The following is a 22,129-nucleotide window of genomic DNA, read 5'->3' on the forward strand; positions in this document are numbered from 1 at the left end:
ATTAGCAGGGAGCTGTATCAGAAACAAGGTAGCTGGGACTCTAAATGGTGCTTTGATATGGGATTCTGGTGTCACAAACTGTGTCTTAATCTGTGCCACAGCACTGACTCCTAACACATGGTTTTAAGTTGTCAATATTTGCACAACACTACAAATTAAATTGATTTAAACTATTTACACATATGTTAAAATATTTTTATGGAAACCTGAAAATCTGTAAAAGAATATGACATTTTTCAAAATTCCTTTATGAGGATACACAAAATAATCTTTTGAAAAATACTGATGGAATACATCACCATAGTTGCTGGATTTCACCAGGAGGTCAAGTTCTCCAGTGAGAACACAAAAGAAGAAAGTAAGAGTAGATGTAAATAAAGCTTTGGTGGATGATGAAGGAGGAATATATTTTTAAGATATGCCTGTCTTATAGCTATATTTTTCAAAGAAATCAATAGCTGGTAATGCAAGAACTTTATTTTAGTAAAAAAATAATTCAAAGAAACTGACTAGTGTTGGGAAGATTTAAAGACCATCAGGGACTATTAGGAAACTGCTAAACTTAAAACAATGAAACAGAAATAGCACCAACACCTCTTTTGTACAATGTCTCATTTTCTGCAGAAGTCCTCAGAAACTTGGGTTAAGCTGCATTCACATAGCACACTGCTACAGAAGCCACTTGTAAGATAAAGGACAGATGGCTGAGTGGTCTCGGGCAGAGGGAGGATTTTATAGGAATGTGATCTGTGTAATGGAAGACAGAGAAAAGTGCATGTGGTTCATTAATTGTAATAAATACACCATATTAATGTGAGATTTAATACTTAAGGGAAGTGGGTTTTTTTTTAACTTTTATTTAATGAATATAAATTTCCAAAGTACGATTTATGGATTACAATGGCTTCCCCCACATACCGTCCCTCCCACCCACTACCCTCCCCTTTCCCACTCCCTCTCCCCTCCATTCACATCAAGATTCATTTTCGATTATCTTAATATACAGAAGATCAGCTTAGTATACATTAAGTAAGGATTTCAACAGTTTGCTCTCACACAGAAACATAAAGTGAAAAATAATAGATGATTTTCTTTAAATGATGATGAAATCAGATCAGACCTATTGTCATGTTTAATCCCAGTGAGAGTCAAGTTGGGAGTTGATAATTTCTTTTTTTTTTTTTAACAGAGGATCAGTTTAGTATACATTAAGTAAATATTTCAACAGTTTGCACCCCCATAGAAACACAAAGTGAAATATATTGTTTGAGTACTCGTTATAGCATTAAATCTCAATGCACAGCACATTAAGGACAGAGATCCTACATGAGGAGTAAGTGCACAGTGACTCCTGTTGTTGACTTTACCAATTGACACTCCTGTCTATGGCATCAGTAGTCTCCCTATGCTCCAGTCATGAGTTTCCAAGGCTATGGAAGCCCTCTGAGTTCTCCGATTCTTATCTTGTTTAGACAAGGTCATAGTCAAAGTGGAGGTTCTCTCCTGGGAAGTGGGTTTTATGGAAACTCTGCACTACTATTTCAAAATTTTTGTTTTGTCAGTTTAAACTTATTCTGAAATAAAATGTTGAAGAAAGAACAATGGGGCCAGTGTTGTGATGCAGAAGGTTAAGCCACCACCTGTGTTGCTGGCATCCCAAATCATAGTGCTAGTCCTAGTCCCAGATGTTTGGCTTCCAATCCAGCTCACTGCCAATATGCTAGGAAAAGCACCAGATGATGGCCCAAGTACTTGGGACCCTGCTACCCATGTGGAGACATGGATAGCGATCTGGGCTTCTGGCTTTGGCTTGAACCAACCCTGGCCGTTATGGTCATTCGGGGAATGAACCAGTCAATGGAAGACTTCTCCCCAAGTACATAAGTAAATTCTGTTCTCAAAGATATCATTGATGAAATTTCAAATACAAGAGTAGTAAATACTTGGCAAGAAACTGGTCAAACTATTATTTTCCCCAGAATATACAATGAAAAGAAACCTCTTCTGTGCTTGGTAGAGTGCATATTCTTGAGAAAGTCAGTGAAATAAAGGAAATGGATCAGAGAGAGAAAAGTAGCACTGTTACATATTTACCATGTACCATGCTAGCAAAATGATTGATATTCATTATCTGTTTAATCCAGGAAAGGAACTTCAAAGTAAGTACTTTGAACTGTTCTCATTTTAAAAGTAGGGAGACTGCATTGTAAAATAGGTTAATAAATTCCCCAGGACCACATGGGTATTGTGGTATGAAATGGTACTGAGTCTCTAACTCACTTTTTGACTAAGATAAAACTTACAACAAATAAAACACCCACACATCAGAATAAACTTTTTTTGAATGCAATGCATTGTGGTACTGGGGGAAATCATGACACACTTGAATTATAGTGGGCTGCATTCTTGCTCTCTAAATCTGGGCTTCAGATCAGGCAGCTGGTAACTATTTAGAGCTCAATTGATGAAGCCATATTTTAATAATTTTTTTTCCTGTTAAGTGTTCAGAATTTAAATTTACTACTGCAGAGTTATAGAGGAAAAAGGAAGAGATTTTCTCTTGTTTGATTATGAGAAATACAATGCATTATTTTAGATGATGTCAATTAAACATAAATGAAGACATGAGTTAAATCTGTAAAAGCAGATTCTTAATTGGGATATTTGTTTGCTTATTTGATTCACATGTCTGACAAACTTTAATTGATACATAAAGAAATTAAAATATATCTGTGGGACACAGGGAAGTGAGATCTTAGTTAATTGTGAAAATGAAATATCTTTCTCAATGAGTTTCTCTTTCTCATTAACAGACTTGATGACAAGTAGAGTACTTTATTAACTTCATGAATGTGTACAGAGTTAAACTAATAATTAAAATGCTCATTCACAGAACCTACTTATTTATATGCAGGTCTGGCTGTCAACGCTAACATTCATTAAATCAAGAATAATGCATTTGGGTGTTACAGCAAGATTCACAACATGATTCCAAAAAAAAAAATCACCATGGAATTACATAATCATAGTTAGAGGATTTTAGATAAAATTGGGAGAGGAAGGTGATTCTATTAATATGTTTTACTTTAATCAGATCTAGAGATGTATTATTAGATAACAGTTTTTCTAACTGTAGATATATTTTGGAGGCTGTTACAGAGTAAGTGAAATATATATTCTGAAGTAATGATATTTAAATGTTTTAATATTTGCATGTCATTATACTAATATTTTAACTTAGAATAGAGATTGTATAATTGTTTTACCTCTGAAGTGCACTGTTGTTGCTGTTTGTGTATATAGAGGCATAAGAGAAAAATATTAACATCGTGTAGAAAAGATGTGTGTTTATGAGTATAACATTTGATAAATTTCATGCTCCTGGATACTCTGTGTTCATCTTTGCTTTCTCCAAACTTATTTCTTACCTTAATCAAGTGATCCTGAAGCAACTATATTTCAACTCATTAATCTAAGTTTACTCAAAGAGGCATTTGTGAATGTCTCCATGCTAAAGTATATGTAATTTGATTTTCTAGAGTAGGCTATATTTAATTAAGAGAATAACAAAATACATTTATATTTACCATAAATGTTTGTTTCCATTTTTCTTTATAATTATCAGCCACGCCCTGATTTTTCTATAAGAATTCTAAAATTAAAAACCAGATTATATTGCTTGTCTATAAATACCTACATGTTTCTTGCATTTATTTTTTATTCTCTTCATTATTGTCCAAAAAGTTTTTAGTCAGGAGGCTACCAGCATAAATTGGGTTAAATTCTACTTCCTCAGAATCATATTTTTCATAATTTACTTATTTATGCAAAAGGTAGAGCTACAGAGAGAGAGGAAAAGACAGAGAGTGAGGAGAAATCTTGCATCTGCTAGTTCACCCCCAAATGCCTGCAAAGGCTGGGGCTGGGACAGGTTCATTAGCAGGCAGCTGGATTAGAAGTGCAGTAGCTGGGAGTCAAAACAGCCTACCTATGAGACGCTGACATCACAGGCAGTAGCTTAACCCATTGTACCACAGAGCTGGGCCCACCACAGTTACGTTTTAAAATAAAACAGTATTTCAAAAATAGAACTTAACAAACACATAAGCAAAAAATACTAGGGATAAAGAACACTTGCTTTTAAAAAGAATTCTTAAAAACTAAATTTATTAGTTAAATTTTATAACATGAAAAACTCATTGATTCTTGCATCTGAAAAATATAATTCTATAGGAAAAGAAATTTCTCCCAGATGATCTGAGAACTCCTTCTCATTATGTAATAATACTTGTATTTCCCATACAAGCAATAGAGAAATATTTTGCTTGCCTGTATGAAATTTCCGTACTTTAAGAATATCCTAAAATGAAAGCAAGCAAAAAGATTTAGAAATATTAACTTTTAGGATGAGTGAAGTTTGTTTCAACCATTTTTGAATTTACATAGCAAATTTATTTCTTTTATAGCATGTCAGCAGTTGGGAAAGTATTATTTAAGGATGCTTAAGTAGTTCATGCAATTAATAACTGGAGATAAAATGTACGAAATCTGAGAAAGTGCAAGACATGATCTAGAAAACAGATTCAAAAACAAGGTGTTGTGGGTATGGGATCCTCACAAGGGTGTATTCCAGGTTCTTCCCTCCATATACAAAAGAATCCAAAATGTAGGCATAAATATGGCTGGGAAAACTATGTGCAAAAGAAAAGCGTAGCAAGTTCGAGAGAAAGCAAGAATAAACAAAAAGACAAAGCACAAAATGACCCCAGACAAAGAAAACAACAAAATAAACCTTTCTTAAAAGGTACCAGTCATCTTTTAAAGCATCAGGAAGCTTGGGGGGGTGGTATTCAGGTTGGAGCTTAATTGTATATTTAAAATGAAGCAAAAATATTTTTTAAAAATAATAATAAAAATGAAGCACCACCCATCACAGTGCCCTGTTTTGGAAATAACAGAATGGCCATAGTGTCCCATACCTGTTGGTAGTGGAAGTGGCAGTGCCAGTCACAGTAATTTTATTATAACGACACTATACGTCTTTTACAATAAAGGACATCACAGTGACACATCCTGCAATCTTATTTGATATTCCTAGTTTGCCCTAGTTCTAAGAATGCGATGTTGTGGATCTTTCTACTATAGGGAAGGGGAAGGCCTCAATGATTGATGGTTCAGAAATGAAAATGGAAAATCATTTCATTCACAGAAATTAAAAGGATTATGAAAGTGTCTTGAACAAATTGGATAACCTTGATGCAATAGATAAATTTCTTGGAAAAACAGAAACTCAACAAGACAATTTATGGAGAAACAGAAAACCTTGGGATCGTTGGTGTTGTGGCATAGTGGATTATGTGGCAACTTGTGATACCAATATCCAGTATTAGAATGCCGGTTAGAGTTTCAGTTACTCTGCTTCTAATCCAGTTCCCTAATCGTGTGTCTGGGAAAGCAGCATAGGATCATTCAAGAACTTGGGCCCCTGCTACCCATGTGTGAGATCAGGATGGGGTTCTTGCTCTGGGTTTTGGCTTGGCCCAGCCCTGGCTGCTCAGCCATTTGGAAAGTGAATCAACAGATTAAAGATTTCTTTCTCTTTCTCTCTCTCCTCTTCCTGTTACTCTGCCTTTCAAATAAATAAAAGTAAATAAAAAATTTATTTAAAATATAATAAAAAATCTCAGAAGACTTATAACCTGTAAGAAGGTTCAGACACTAATTTAAAAAAAAAAAAAACTGCTGAACAGAGGCCAGTGTTGTGATATAGTGGGTAAAGTTGCTGTCTGTCACACCAGCATATCATTTGGGTACTGGGTTATTTCCTGGCTGCTCCACTTCTGATCTGGCCCCCTACTAAAGCCTGGGAAAAGCAGCTAAAAATGCCCCAAATGTTTCAACTCCTGCCACCCACATGGAAGACCTGGATGAATCTCCTGGCTCCTGGATTTGACCTTTTCCAACCCTGGCCATTGTAGCCATTTGGGGAGTGAACCAATGGATAGAAGATCCCTCCCACCCCTCTCTCTCTGTGTGTGTGTATGTGTGTGAGTGTGTATGTGTGTCTGTAACTCTGACTTTCAAATAGATAAGTATCTCTTAAAAAAAAAAAAAAAACCTGCTCTACAAACTAGGAATAAATTGAAACTACCTTAAATAATAAAATCGATTTATGAAGAACCCAGAGCAAATGTCATACTCAGTGGTTGAAACACTAGAAGCTCTTTCTCTAAGATAAAAAAAAGAGGTAAAAGTCAAAAATGTCCATTCTTGGTAATTCTCTTCAACACAGTACTTGGAGTTGCAGGTGGAGAAGTTAGGCAAGATGAAATAAAAGACATCTAGTTTGGAAGGAAAGAAGTAAAACAACGTGTCTTCACAGATCATAGGATGCCATGTGAGTCCAGTGATCACACGGCCCCTCTCAGAGGGAAGCAGAACATGAGAAACAGTAGGGAATGCGAAGATGGAAGTAGGAGGTTGTAGCTCTAATAAGTCAAGAATTCCAGATGGTGTCCTGTAGCTGTGAAAAAGCCAAGAAGTGGCTGCTCCCTTCAGGGTCTCCAGAAGGGACAGTCCCTGAACACACTATGACACCAGCCTCTTTTGACTCAGTTCAGAATTCTTGACTTCCAGACCCCAAAAGGAATCAGTTCCTATTAAGGCACTAATTTTGTGTAAATTTGTTATAGCAGCAAAACAGAAATTAATACAGTGACTCCCTCTAGAACTTTGCTGACCCTTGATGTAGACTATATCCAGGAAGACAAAGTATGTGAGGAGTTTTACTTAAGCCCCCAAAGGATAAAACACTATGGAAATTCATTACCAGAAAAATACTTGAAATTGGTCATAGAAAAAATGCATAACTTCATTAAATGCCTCTACCATCATATGTAAATTTTCGAAGTCATTATGGGTGGTAGGGAGAAAACATAAGTCTCTGGTAATTTCTTATAAAGCATTTGTCCAAGATCAACAAACTTTGTGGAGTGAATTCCTAGTCTCCAGTGAACTGTTCAAATTATGGTGATCACTGTGGTATTATTAGGGACTTTGCTTTTGTGCAGGGTGCTAGACAAAGTGCTACAAGCTGGTCAGGCGCAGTACAGCACAAGAAGACATTTGTCAGGCGCAGAAGCTGAACCTGAAGGAAGTTGCTGAGCAGCAGGTCTGCCCCCCCCCCCCCCCCCCCCCGTTCCTAGGCGGGATTCCGGCAAATGCATACCAGCTGGACTGTTTCAAATGGAGTGTGAGATCTTCCCCATATCTGTACCAAATAGAGACTAGAAATAGAGAAACATGGACTAAGTAGTATCATTGGTCTCTGCTTGAAAACAGATCCCATAGGCCTATAAATTTAAAATGTAGAAAATAAGAAACACATGCATTCACACACACACACACACACACAAAATTCAACCAGCAACTGTCTCAATTCCATGTCTTGGTTTCTACAAAAGCTTAGAAATAGTCTTTAATATAGCTTAATGCATGTCCAGCATTGTTACAGGGCACTCTATGTAAAATCAGAATCAAAATGGAGTGAGTGTGGCTAAAAGCTAACTGCAGATCTCTTGCTTCTGTACATATTAGCTTTGCTTGTTGATGGTTAAAGGTGTATCTTGTGAAACTATGTGGGCCCGAATTCCCAGGAACTAGGTTGACAGAAATGTTTCATTTACATTATCTTGCAACCATATCTTGGATCTGTTACTGGGTTTGTTATTGTTAACTTACAACCCTATTCTGGTTTTCTTTTTTATTGTTCACTGTATACCAGGGGTCCGGTTTGAAGTTGTGAGCTCTAGTGGACAGAATACTATAAAAAACTGTGTAACCTGCTATTGAGGGCCGCACTCTGGTAAGAAGTGTCGGTCTGAATCGGTGGCCGGTCCAGATCGGTTACCTTGACTCATTTGTCTCTCATTTGCTTCTCATTTTCAATAAAATTCATGTGTGACTGTCACTGGCTTTTGTAATACTGTATTTTAGCTGACGAGTGGATGCAACACTCTATTAAAACATGCAGTACAAAGGAAAAATAATACAAATTGATAGAAAAACTGGTTTTAGTCCTATCAGCAGCCCCAATCTTTAAGGTAATGCAAGAGTTAACAAGTCAATCTCACTGTTCTAAATTAATTTGTTACGCTACCTTCTATTGATCTTTTTAATGCAAATGCATTGCTGGCAAAATACATTGGAGATTTGTTTGACCCCTTTATTGTTGTAGGATATGGCAATTAATTTTTTATTGAGATTCCAATTAGCTTTCAGTTCTTACATTGTTTTACCTAAATCCTCCTCTATAGTCCCCCTAAGATTACTGACAAAAGTTCATCTAAACATGACTATACTAAAAGGTAGAAGTAAAGAAACATTGCTTATGTTGTGTACAAAATTGAGGTTACTTTAGGTTAACTGGATTAGATTCTCTGAAGAGATAAAGATGCTTTAAATCATGAGGAATTAATCAGAAAATTATAATTGAAAAACAAGACCACAGTAGTCTATGACAAAAGGGAAGAAGGTGTCACATTAGCACAACAGAGCAGGAAAATCTGAAGGAAATTTTACCAACCATTGCCATTATGACCCTTGTGAAAGAGTTGTCACAAAGAGAAAAACACAGGGAAAAGCCTTAAGGCAGGACTTGCTGATTAGGACCACCGAAGGAGAATCACTAACAAAAGAAAATTGAGTTCTGCATTGGGAGGGGGTCTGCATGTGAAATTTTCAGATGTCCCTGCAGGCACCAAGGACAGAGAATGGAGTCCGAGTAATTACTGTAGGGAAACTGAGAGAAAGGTTACGGGAGGATATTACAGACACCAGGGCAGTGTGTAGAAAAGAGCTTTCAAGTCGAGTTCTGTAACAAGCCCAGCAAGTGCCAACCATTCAGGTTAAGAACTTTAAAAATACATTAGAAAGTTACCCTCTTCCCACTGCTGATCTATCCTGAATTTACTGACCCTGAATAAGAGAAAGATGAGATAGTGATTGGAGAATAAGAAAAAGGTGGGACAATCAGGAAATATCCCTCACATGGACAAATAAAACCATAATGCATTCACAGCATAAAGGGAAGGGCATACTTCAGTCCATGGAGGCGCCTTTGGCTGGATATGGGAAGATTCTGTTTTTCAAGCACTTCAATCCCTTTACACAAAAGGATTGGAAGAAAAAAGGTAAAGCAGAGGTGTAAAATGTGAAATCCCACAGTGACCCATTCTCATACTTAAATCTCTACCCTGAGGTTATAAATAATCCTTGCAAAGCAGGAGCCTAAAATTGGATTAAGTTGCAATCTCACAAAATCAAATGTACATTAATTTGGTGTCCCTCAGTATACAAACACTATGCAACCATTGCTTGTAGTGAAAAGCATTAAACAGTTTATCATCTAAACATTTATTTTTAAATAGGAAAAAAATAAAATAGCCTAGTTTTACATAGCCAACATGTTTTTGATTATTTCTTTATATCTGTTCTTCCTAAACAAGGCATATACTGATTGTCAGAAAAAAACAATAATGTACTTTTGTCCAATTTACATATTAATCTTAGATTTGATTTGAACATCAAAATGCATTACAGAAATTCATTAATATTTTTACAGCAGTTACACATTTGCAATTGTCACTGAGACATTAGGTAACACTGTTTTGTTACACCATCATTACATTGAACTCATTTTAGTATAGTCTTAATTCATGTAAGTTTTTTAATTGAACTGTATCCTTGAAAAATTTCAATCCTTAGATTTTTCCATTCCTAAGTCAAACTCAGCATGTAGTTTAGCATATTTATTTGTAATACAATTTGTTTTTATTCTAGCTGATCTTAAGCTTTCCTTTATTTTTCTTTCTTTAAGTTATTTATTTTATTTATTTTTTATTTTTTGACAAGCAGAATTAGACAGTGAGAGAGAGAGAGAGAGACAGAGAGAAAGGTCTTCCTTTTCCATTGGTTCACCCCTTAAATGGCCGCTACGGCCATCGCACAGTGCAGATCCAAAGCCAGGAGCCAGGGGCTTCCTCCTGGTCTCCCATGTGGGTGCAGGGCCCAAGCACTTGGGCCATCCTCCACTGTCCTTCCGAGCCACAGCAGAGAGCTGGACTGGAAGAGGAGCAACCGGGACAGAATCTGGCGCCCCGACCGGGACTAGAACCCGGGGTGCTGGTGCCGCAGGTGGAGGATTAAAGACTTATTTGGAAGGCAAAGAGACAAAGAGAAGGCAGACCAAAGATCTTCCATTTGCTGATTCCCCAAATGCCTACAATAGCCAGATCTGACCTAGGCTGAAGCTAAGAGCCTAGAATTCCACTGAGTCTCCCACATGGGCAGTAGGGACCCAAGTACTTCATACATTACCTGCTGCTGCCCAGACAGCATGAACGGCAAACTGAAAGCTGGAATTGGAGTAGATCCAGGATGCGAACTCAGATACACTGATAAGGGATGTGCATGTTCCAAGTGACCTCTTAACTGCTGAATGAATTGCCTGCCATGGTTTAGTACTTTTTAAGGCTCCCATATATAACTTATAGGGATACTTGTAACCTCCAAAACTGGTTAGCTAACCTTCATAACAACAAAAAATTTATTTTATCTAAAAAAGATTCTATGCAACATGTCCAGCTTATTTTTTCTTATAGAAGAGGAATAATTGTATTTTACATAAACATATTAGATAGCATTTGAAGAAGGATTTAAATGAAAAATGCTATTACCTGCGAGAAGTTCTAGTTTCTTCTTTTTACAAACCTTTCTGATAATCCTCATTTTATTTTGGGCAGATATAATACAGCCTTAAGAATTATCATATGAATGTGCTATTTATGATTTTACAATGAAATAATAAGTTCCTTTTGTTTAGAGTTTGTAGCAAAATTTCTATGTACCCTAGTGTGACAGACAAAAAGAGTTAATTTAAAATTTATGCTCTTGAGGCTGGAACTGTGGTGTAGTAGGTTAAGTATTTGCCTGAGGTGCAAGCTTCCCATATGGGCACCGGTTCTCATCCCGGCTGTTCCACTTCCAATCCAGCTCCCTGCTGATGGCCTGGGAAAGCAGTAGAAGATGACCTAAGTGCTTGGGCGCCTGCACTATGTGGAAAGCTCAGAAGAAGCTCCTGGCTCCTTGCTTTGGATCAAACTGGCTCTGGCCATTTCAGCCATTTGGGAAATGAACTGGTAGATGGAAGACTTCTCTCTCTGTCTCTCCATCTCTCTCTGTGTAACTCCGCCTCTCAAGTGAATAAATAAATCTTTTAAAAAATTTATATTCTTTATTTTGTCCTTCGAATATAATACATTATACTTTAGGACATTTTCATGCACTCTCACAGGAACCTTCAGTTGATTTCCTGGAGAGAAGTAAGGAAACAAAGCATTAGGTGTTAGCTGTGCAGTTAGAAGAATCTTTAGTCTTCTCATTAAATGAAGCTGGTATAATTGAATATCCATACACAGAAAAGTTTAATTGGATTCTATCCTCACTATGTATATAAAACAACTCAAAGTGAATTGAAAACTTAAATGTAAGTCCTCAAACCATGAATTTACTAGGAGAAATTTTAAGGGAAACAATTTAGTACATTGGAATTGATAAGTTTTTGGACCAAACACCAAAAGCAAAGGAAGCAACAGCAAAAATAAACAAATGGGATTTCATCAAACTAAACTAAAAAGTTTCAACAAAGGGAAGGGATTACCTATAGAACAGAAGAAAATCTATCAATCCATACTTCCAATGAGGGGCTAATAACCAGAATACATAAGAAAAATAATAGTAAGAAAGAAACTAATTTTAAATTAGCAATAGATTGAAACAGATGTGTTTTCAAAGGAAGACAAATGACCAACAGCTGTATGAAAAAATGCTCAATATCACTATTCAACAAGGAAATGCACATCAAAAGCACAATGAGATATAAACTTACTCCATTTAGATTGGTTGCTATCAAAATGACAGAAGAACAAATGAGGGCGAGGATGTAGAGAATAAATCCTTGTACACTGTTGGAGGCATATAAATTAGTACAGCCATTGTGGAAAACAGTATGGCAGACCTTCAAAAAACTCATGTTGGAACTAACATAAGATCATCCATCAATCCTACTACTGGGTATATATCCAAGGACAATGAAATCAGTCTGTCAAAGAGACATCTGTACTGCTATTTGGGTGTTGCATTTACATAAGGAATTTCTGTATACATTGGTAAAATAAGTGCATTGCTAAAAGCTTGCAAATAGGAGTATTAGTTAAATAAATTTGAATCTTAAAATATCCCATCATAACGTAAGGGTTGGAAAGGAAACAGGAGATTTGCACTCAAGTTCTGTCCTTGTAATTAACTATCCAAATACTGAATGTCGTTATGAGGTCTAGAATTCTTACCTGGTAAGCAAAGAGGAGGAATAATGAATGTTTACCCCTTCTTGTGTGGCAGAAAGAGGTAACTGCTAGTACCAGGCAGGAAGAGGATGTACCAGGGTTTTGCTTTCGCTCCCAGCACTGTCCCTGTTTCTATCTAGGGTCATTTTTCTCAGCTCTGCACTATATGACATTTCTTCTGTGTCCAGAGGCTGCCAGTCCCTGGTGGTAATGGAAGATTGCCTCAGTCTTGATCACCACAGGAAAACACTAAATGAGTCCTGAAATTAAAGGTCTGCTGCTGCTGATCAACTGGTGCTGTGGCCTAGTGGGTAATGCCGCTGCCCGTAATGCTGGCATCCTGTATGAGCACCGGTTCGAGTCTTGGCTGCTCCACTTCTGATCCAGCTCTCTGCTATGGCCTGAGAAAGTAGTAGAAGATGACCCAAGTCCTTGGGCCCCTGCACCCACGTGGGAGATCTGGAAGAAGCTCCTGGCTCCTGGCTTCGGATTGGCGCAGCCCGGGCCATTGTGGCCATCTGGGGAATGAACTATCAGATGGAAGACCTCTCTCTCTCTCTGCCTCTCCTCTCTCTGTGTAACTCTGACTTTCAAGGAATATAAATAAATAAAAAAAAGTCTTTAAAAAAAGAAAAGCCAGTAATAGTTATCATTAGTTAACAGCTTTCAATAAGAAGAGACTTATCAAAGAATTGTCATAAAAGTAAAATAATTTCCACACATTGTTTTATATGCTTACCTGTATTTTCTTTTCCAGAAATAATTTGCAAACATTAATTAGTTTTAAAGATTGTATCACTTTTTGATATGATACACATAATGATTTAATTTTAAAATATTTTTGGCAATTAATAATTAGCTACTCAGTGTCTATAATTTAATTCAATTTCACAAGTTCAAAAAACCTAAACAATGTCACCTTTTGATAAAAAAGCACATTGGAAGCATATATTCAGTTAACCATAATGTTTCTAATGGATAAATATATTTAAATATATATATAAATATATATTTAAGGAATCATCATTGAAGATTTATTTTTTACACCTGGATTCCAATTTAAGAATATTACATTTATTGCCCATATATTGAAGCAGAAAGTTGGTATAATAAGAAGCAAACTGAATTGTTAAAGTGAGTTGGGAACTGAATATTTTTGCTACCGGTTAGAGAAAAACTATTCACAGTTAGTATTTGGTGTTTTAAAATAGAGTAAGGCAGTTATATTATAAAATGATACTTCTTTAATAATCACTTTGCTAATATAGAAGTGAGTTAATGATCTATTCTTCATATTAGTGAAAGTAAATACATATTTTTAAAAGATTTATTTGAAAGGCAAAGTTACAGAGAGAGGTGGAGACCAAGAGGTCTTCCGATCGCTGGTTCACTCTCCAAATGGCGACAATATCCGGAGCTGGGCTAATCTGAAACCAGGAGCCAGGAGTTTCTTCCAGGACTCCCACATGGGTGCAGGGGCCCAAGCACTTGGGCCATCTTCCACTGCTTTCCCAGGTGCATCAGCAGGGAGCTGGATCAAAAGTGGAGCAGCTGGGACTTGAACTGGCAAGAGCTGCAGGTTGGGGCTCCAACCTACTGCACCACAGCGCCAGGCAAACTGACTTTTAAAAGAACTTAACTTTTTACTTTGTTGCACAGTGTTTTCCTTTCCTTTCCACTTCTTATCTTCTTTCTTCTTTCCCCCTCCTTTTCTATCTCCTCTTTCCTCTTCCTCTCATCCCTCCTCCTCCTCCTTCTCCCTGTTCTTCCTCTTCCTCCTCTTCCTCTTGTTCTTCTGCTTCTCCCCCTCCTCTTCCACTTCCTTCTCCTCCTCTTTCTCCTTCTTCTTTTTCTTCTTCTTCTGCCCCTCTTTCTCCTCCTCCTCCAAATCCTCCTCCTTCACTTCTCCTTCTTCTTCCTCCTATTATTGTTATTCTCATCAATGTAAAATCCTAAGATTTATGTATTTTTTAATTTATAAGGCAATTAATATCAGTCTCTTAAAAATGTTTATTTTATTTTCATCTACTTGAAAGGCAGAGTGACAAAAAGAGTGTTACAGAGAGAAAGGTGTCTTCCAGCCTTAAAGGCCTACAACAATTAAGGCTGGGCCAGGCAGATGCTACAAGCCTCAAAATGTTTCTGTGGATCTCACATTTGTGGCAGGGATTCAGACACTTGATCTGTCATTTCTGCCTCCCAGGATGTATCAACATGAAACTGCATTAGAAGTGGAGCAGGTGGAATGTGGCCCTCCTTTATGGAATGTGGATGCTCCAAGCAGTAGAACAACCCACTGCACCATATGCAGACCTGGAAATTTAATTTTCATTAAAATTTGGAGAGTTCATTTGAAAATGATGTTGCTGCAATATGTAGATGGAAACAAACATTAAAACTGGTTACTATGTGAACCAACGATTCAATCAAGCAATTGCTCAACTGGAATACACAACAGAAGAAACAGTTTCCCACTGTGAGCAGCACCTTCTGAAAGGGAATGTATTAAAAGTAAAATGTTTTGTGGTTATGCTAGAGAAATAGACCAAGTTATTAGCTTTATTAGGGACTCTACAAGTCATATGTATGTGATAAAAGAGCCTGGTTTCTTTTTTTTTTATTATTATTTGACAGAGTTAGACAATGAGAGAGACAGAAAGGACTTCCTTCCGTTGGTTCAATCCCCAACTGGCCGCCACAGCCGGCGCTGCGCCAATACGAAGTCAGGAGCCAGGTGCTTCCTTCCAGTCTCCCATGTGGGTACAGGGGCCCAAGCACCTGGGCCATCCTCCACTGCCTTCCCGGGCCACAGCAGAGAGCTGGACTCAAGAGGAGCAACCGGGACCAGAACCCGGAGCCCATATGGGATGCTGGCACTGCAGGCAGAAGATCAACCAAATGAGCCACGGCACCGACCCGAGAGCACGGTTTTAATATAGACTTAAAACTATTGTAAAGACTTCAACTGGGGTGGTACAGAAGCAACGAAACGTGGACGGTAAAGGAAGGGAAGTGTAGGGTTATCACAGGCCATACATTATCTGAGGCACTTAGGTGAAAAGAGATGCCAATTTTTTACCCTTATTACCTTTTAGTACTTGAGCCCATTATTGGAATTGGAGTTCATAATGTCCACAGGAGAAGAGTACATTCTGACCTAGGGAAAGGTTTAGATTTAAAAAATCCAAATAGGCAGAAAACGTGTTTTGTGGAATGGAATAAATTCTGAAACAGTTACACAACAGAAGAAGACAACTTTTTAAAATTGAATTGATTATCAATATGTTGGTACATGCTAGAGGTAACTATAATAGCTCAAATGTTTGCTTGGATGACTGAAACCTGTCTGCAAAGTATTCCATTGCTCCATGTAATTAGGAAGGAGAAATTTAGTATAACATAGACAAAACGAAAGAATCAAAGGACATGTTGCAGTGGGTTTATAAGAGTTCCTCCCTTACCTTGCCCCCTTAGTTAGGTCTCCAAGGAGAGCACGGAGACACTTGAATCATTAAAAGTTTATGCTATGTAAATGCTACCATTCCAGTAAGCAACTGAAGTAGTTCCCCTCTGTTTTCTGAGAATGATGGTGGAAGATGATATTGAAAATAATGTTCTTATTGCAATTGTGAGATAATGTATCAGTTATATTTTCTACCTAATAAGCCAGACAAAAATACTGTAACTTAAAACAACAAGTCATGAAATTCAGCTGGACTTGGATTGGAAGACTCATTTCTGCTCCCCAAATATTGTTTGGAACCACTCATACATTGTGGCCTGCCCCAGTGTGGCTGGGGTGGCTGAGACTCCTCTTTGTGTGCTCTTTTATTCATCATGAGGCTAATTCGCTTTACACACAAATTTGGAACAGTTTTCAACACAAAGAGAGAGCAAATCCGACTGCAATATGTGTCTTTAAAACTTCTGTTTGAGTCTTGGATATTATTACTGTTTCAGCCAAAAATAAGGCTTGCAACTGAAGTATACTTTTGTTTCAGTGAAGAACTATTGAAAATGATAAATTAACTTGCAACCATATATACCAGGTACTATGCTGAAACAAAGGCCGATACACTTCACAGTGTAGCTCTATTCTAAAAGGGCATTTGAGGGCATACACTGTGTTCTAGTCTGCAGCAGCTCTGAAATCCAACACAGCATGTAACCGGATTTCCCTGTTCCAAGGGCAGAGATGTTCCTTTCTAATTCCTGAAAGTACTTCCCTAATTCATTTTTTCTTTGTGGCCATTGACCCAACTTTCCAGACTCCTAGAAATATACTTCAAGGTTCCCTTCATTTTCCATCGGAAACAGCACAGGTTTGCTCGTGGGATACTTGTCAGCCACATTCTGTGCTCCCATCCCCTGCCCAGAATATTGTCATCTGTACCACGTGTCCTTCTGTTAGTCTGTGCTTGTAGTGCTTTGGCAATACAAATCTGTTTAAAATTGCAATTTCATTTGGATCTTATGGTGTTTCACTCCTTGACTTGAAAGCAATATCCTTAATTCTTTCTGAAGCAGATGTCTCTCTACTTTGAATGTGCTGAGAGGCCCTTTTGTACATCTGATAGGGTCTTTAGACATCTACTGCAATCATTCTGAAGTTTGAAATAAAGAGGTTTTATAGCCACACAATTGATTTGCCACAAGGTCATTTCTTAATTTGAAACTTTTTTTTTTCTGGCTTAAAGTACTGGATTTGCCTGCAACTCCTGCCTTCTCTATACCTCCTTTTAATTCTGCTTGTAAACAAAATCATTCTTTCTTTTGTTAATATATTTGTCTGTATATTTTCACAGAGCTAAAAGAAGTTGATTGTAACTTTTAATAGTCTCTTGGGAAGCCAAAGCCCACATGTTTTATTAGATGGGTTATACATGTGGCCCATTAATGCAGGCAGTATTTTAATCATTGCTTTTGAAATATAGGATTCACCATTTTCCAGCCAACAAAAGCAGTGTCATCGTAGAATTTCCAGCTGCACTATTTGGCATTTTTCCTATGTTCATCAGCTGTTTCCTGTGTCCTCCATGCTTCCTCCTCTCAACCAATTATTCAGATCATACCATATGTTTCAGGGTTTTGTTAAGGTTCTCAATTCTAGCCACTAATTTTCCTGTTGGCTACCCATTCCTGCTAAATAACTACTCTCAATGCAGGACCTAAACTACCATTTACTTGACCACAATCCTGAGAGTCTGGATTTGGGGCAGCTCTCAGTCGAGTTGTTTCCATTCTCTGCCAAAAGGTCCTTGTGGGGTTCTGCATGAATTTGGTTTCCTACCAGGATAGTGGGGCACCAGGGAGTACCAGCAGCACCTCTTTTCAGATATTTTCATCTGTAAGGAATCCAGGCTTTCTTCTTCACATATTCATAGAAGAATTTCAGAGACCAGAGAGCAGTCAGTCAAGCTCAAGGCATTTTGAAATTTTTACTTGTCACACATGCCCATATCACAGGGAGGTGGGGAACAAGACCTCATAACCAAGCCCAAACTCAATGTGGATGGGAACACAAGAAATATGGATACAAGAGTGATTCAATGGGAGCTCTTGCCATGAAAACCTGCCACAGATAGCATGCAGAAATGCAGAGGCCAGTGACAGCACTTAATACGAAACTAAATCTTATAAATTCCTTTAATAGTCAATAGATATAATAATTATTTACTGTAGTTCTTCAGGGTAAGTTAAAATTCATAACTCTTTGACAACTTACTTGTGAAGAAATTTGACATCACAATACTTCACAGTAACTGCTTGGTTTGAAGTTTCCATGATCTAGGACAATGAAAGCATTCCCCTTACCTTGTAATTAAACATAAAGACCAGAAAGTAGGAAGTTATCCCCAGAAACATTTTGAAGCATCATTTCCATGAAATTGTTGAAGGTCTTACGTCAATTTATTCTGTCAGAAGTGAAAAATAAATTTGTCTCTTATACTGTCAGTAAAAATAACTGTATGATTTGCTGTATCATCTATCAACTATCTCTCTATCTAACTATCATCTCTCTTCCTATCATCTCTACCTATCATCTATCCATCTATATTTGAGAGGCATAGCAACAGAGGGATCAACAGAGGGAACTCTTATATACTAGTTCACTCACCAAATGACTGCAACTCGTTGAGTCTGAGCCAGAGACAGAACTAGGAACCAGAAAAACAGTCCATACCTCTCCCAGGGGAGACAGGAGTCCGACAACTTGAGCTGTCACAGCCCCTTCTCAGGCTCTACAGCATTGGTGGGAGACTGGAGTCAGGAGCCAGAACTGGGAATTTAATCCAGGCACTTCAAACATCTTCAGTGCTAGGCCAACCATCCCTGGTATTTTCATATAACATTTACCTTGTGGAGTTCAGTTATAAGTAATTAATTCAAACTGTAAGTTAATTTAGATGAATACATTTGAAGTTAAGACTTAATAGTATGTAATATGTTAAGATTACATGATATAAAATATGGGCAACATATTAAAATCTTGGTCTTAGGAGCTTTTAGGACCTGTTGCAAGAACTGCCGTTCCTCCATGACAGGTTTTATTTTAAGCCAGAAAAGACAGGCCTAAGGGTACAGGAGTGAAACTATTCCTGGAATTTAGATTCTTTCGCCTTCCTGTGTGATGCCTAGCCCCTTAAGTTGCTCAAATGTGCCAATAAAACACATACATTTAGGTAATTGCCATATAAGGAATAGGGAACTGGCCTGTGTGTGCAGTGATGCATATACTTGTTTACTCGAGTGCATAACAATGCTGGGAGGGAGAGGGACCAGGCTCCTCACCTCAGCACTGCGCTACATTGTATGTGCAGGTTAGAGCCCCAGCTAGCTGGTAATAAAATCCTCTTGCTGTTGCATCCAGCCTGCCTTTTGTGAGTGGTTTTGGGGAGGGTCTCAAACCGGACCCAACAACCTTTTTGGTCATTGTGCTCCTCTGTATCTACTGAGGAACGTGTTCAGATGCCTCTTCGTGTGCTTCCCAGAACAAAATATTGCTGGGTTTTTCTTACCGCAGGTAAAGTGGGTAAAGCTGAACTGTCATTTGAACTTCAGTTTCAGTTCTCACAGACGCAGTGAGGATCTTTCAAATAGTTCCAGGTTTGTAAATAATGCCTGTGATATGCCCCATAGAAGAAACAGCATATAGACTATTTTATTGAAAAGCAATGCTACCTGTGGCAAATAATTATTCAAACTTTGAGAAACAGTTTCCTGCTGAATTTTATAAGCAAAGGAGAAAGAGCTAACCATAGGACACCAAGTAATTATTTGAACTAGCCAGTCTAAAATGATATAGATATTATCTTGTCTTCCAAGTCATACAGCTGTATGAATGCAGCAGCATTCCATCATTAAATGAAAGTGGCACATTTGAGATCAAGCTACATCAGATCCTGACAGCAGGGTAACAATACAAGTTGCACTAGCTTCTCTTATTTCTAATATGTCTACTTCTGCTTAATCAAAAGGAGTGCTTCTTATGACTGTTGTCCTAAAAGAAGACAATCAAGTCTGTTTTATAGATAGCTATGCGTTATATCCAGTCATTAGACCTAAGGAGACTGAGAGTGATGTGGCGGTGGAGCGGGTTAAGCTGACGCCTGCAATGCCAACATCCCATGCTGGAGCAATGTTTCAAGTCCAGCTACTCTGCTTCTAATCCTTCTCCCTGCTAATGTGCCCAAGAAAGCAGCAGATTATTGCCCAAGTACTTGGGTCCCTGCCACCCCTCTGGGAGGCCTGGATGGAGTTCTAGGTTCCTGAATTTGCCCCTGGCTGTTGCAATAATTTAGGAAGTAAAATAGCAGATGGTCCACCCCACCCTTTTCTTTCTGCCACTCTTCCTTTCTAATAAAATTTTTAAAGAGTCTTTTTAGAGAGAGCATCAGTAGACTACAGCAGCATAGCATCCCATAGAGGAAACATCCTAAAGAACAGCAGGGTGTGAAAATCACCCGATAGGCAGAACTTCAAGTAACTTGTCAATTTGTTTACTTCGCTTAGAAAGAGACATGGCATAGCTATATTTACAGGTTTATTTTAATTCATCTGCACACAAGAGAGTGAGTAATTTAAGAGAAAAAAGATTGGAAGATTGGTCAGAAGAAACTCTTAGAGGCATGTGTAATAAACTTTCAGAATATACCCAATCTTCCACATTATTTCTAAGCTATATCAGTGCTTAAAAAGATTCCTTCTTTACAAAAAACTCTTCAAAATAAGATAGAATAGTCGATTTCTAGTAAGGATTTCCATGAGTCACTTTATTAGGAAAACTTACCAGTATCAGCTCAAAGAGCTCATGAATAAATTAACCAGCATGTCCTGGATGGAGTTAATGTGTGGCTCCACAGCATGGATTCCTCTTCACTAAGCCGAATCTTACCCCCATCCCTGCAAATTTCTTAATCTTCCAAGAGACGAGAACTTGGTGATGCTATTCCCTCAAATGTACCAAGCAAGCATACTTGCTGACATGTTGCAGAAATAAGGTCCTTTCAAATACCGAAATAGTCACTTACACTTGATGTAGATCCTCTTAATCTTTCTAGCCAGGTAAATTTCACCCTTAACCCAATAGTTCTAAAGGCTTCTCCGTTGCATCTACTTCTTCAGCTCTTCAAGATAATAATGAAATATTATTATCAAATGATTCATATCAAATTCTGTTCTGCCTAAAAATGCTGAGTGGATTATTATCTTCACTGTAGATAATGAATAAACCTTAATTTGGAATTTAAGAATTTAAGAATATGAGAGTAATAAAACAATTTTCTCACTTTAAAGCCAGCCACCAAATAACTACTTACTGTTCAGTAGCCTTGTCTATTTATTCTCCCTTATTGTTATTTTTTTTTTAACTTCCAAGCTTTAAGTTTTGTTCATCTGCAAATATTTCTTCTATTTCTTGTTACAGATCTTAGAGGAAAAGTTGAAATTATTCATAGTTGAAGGTTTTAGTGATGAGTCCCTCATATTTGTTCTTTATTCTGTTGAAGTACATGCCATTGATATTTAACTTATTAAGAATTTTTGTTGAGAAAGAATGTTATTTTTTTCCTAATGGTTTTTCAGTATCTAATAAATAGAAAATGGTTTTTGCTCATTTTTAATACTATGTGTCACATTTATTGATTTGCATATGTTGAAACATCTTATATACCAGGATGCATCATACTTGATCATATTGGATGACCAATGTAATGTCCTGATGAATTCATTTAATTAGTATTTTGTTGAGGACTTTTGATCATCAAGGGTATTGGCTTGTAATTTCTTTTTTCCCCTCTAATGTCTTTGGTGTTGAGGTAATGATAGTCCTATAAAATAGGACTTTTTGGATGGATTTGAGAACTATTCACTTTAGTTCTTTTTATGCTTGGAGGAGTTCAGCTGTGCAGGCATCACATCCTGGTTTTTCTTTTATGTGAAACTTTGTGTTACTTATTCGGTCTCCTTATTTGTTACTGGTCTGTTCAACTTTATTTTTTCTTCATTATTAAGTCTTGGTAGATTTTATTTCTTTTTCTTTTTCTGTTTTTTAAAGATTTATTTATTTTTTTGAAAGTCAGAGTTACACAGAGAAAGAAGGAGAGGCAGAGAGAGAGAGAGAGAGAGGGAGAGAGAGAGAGGTCTTCCATCTGCTGATTCACTCCCCAACTGGCCACAACAGCCAGAGCTGTGTGGACCAGAAGCCAGGAGCCAGGAACCTCCTC

At 37.5% G+C, this 22,129-nt stretch overlaps 1 pseudogene; it reads right to left on the bottom strand.

Moving 5' to 3' along the window:
• LOC103346103 (calpain small subunit 1 pseudogene) overlaps positions 1-20,891 on the bottom strand; it is a 37,354-nt pseudogene extending 16,463 nt beyond the window's left edge.
• Positions 20,892-22,129: the final 1,238 nt, after the last annotated feature.

This window comes from Oryctolagus cuniculus, chromosome 2 (genome assembly GCF_964237555.1).
Source record: "Oryctolagus cuniculus chromosome 2, mOryCun1.1, whole genome shotgun sequence".
Taxonomy (NCBI): Eukaryota; Metazoa; Chordata; class Mammalia; order Lagomorpha; family Leporidae; genus Oryctolagus; species Oryctolagus cuniculus.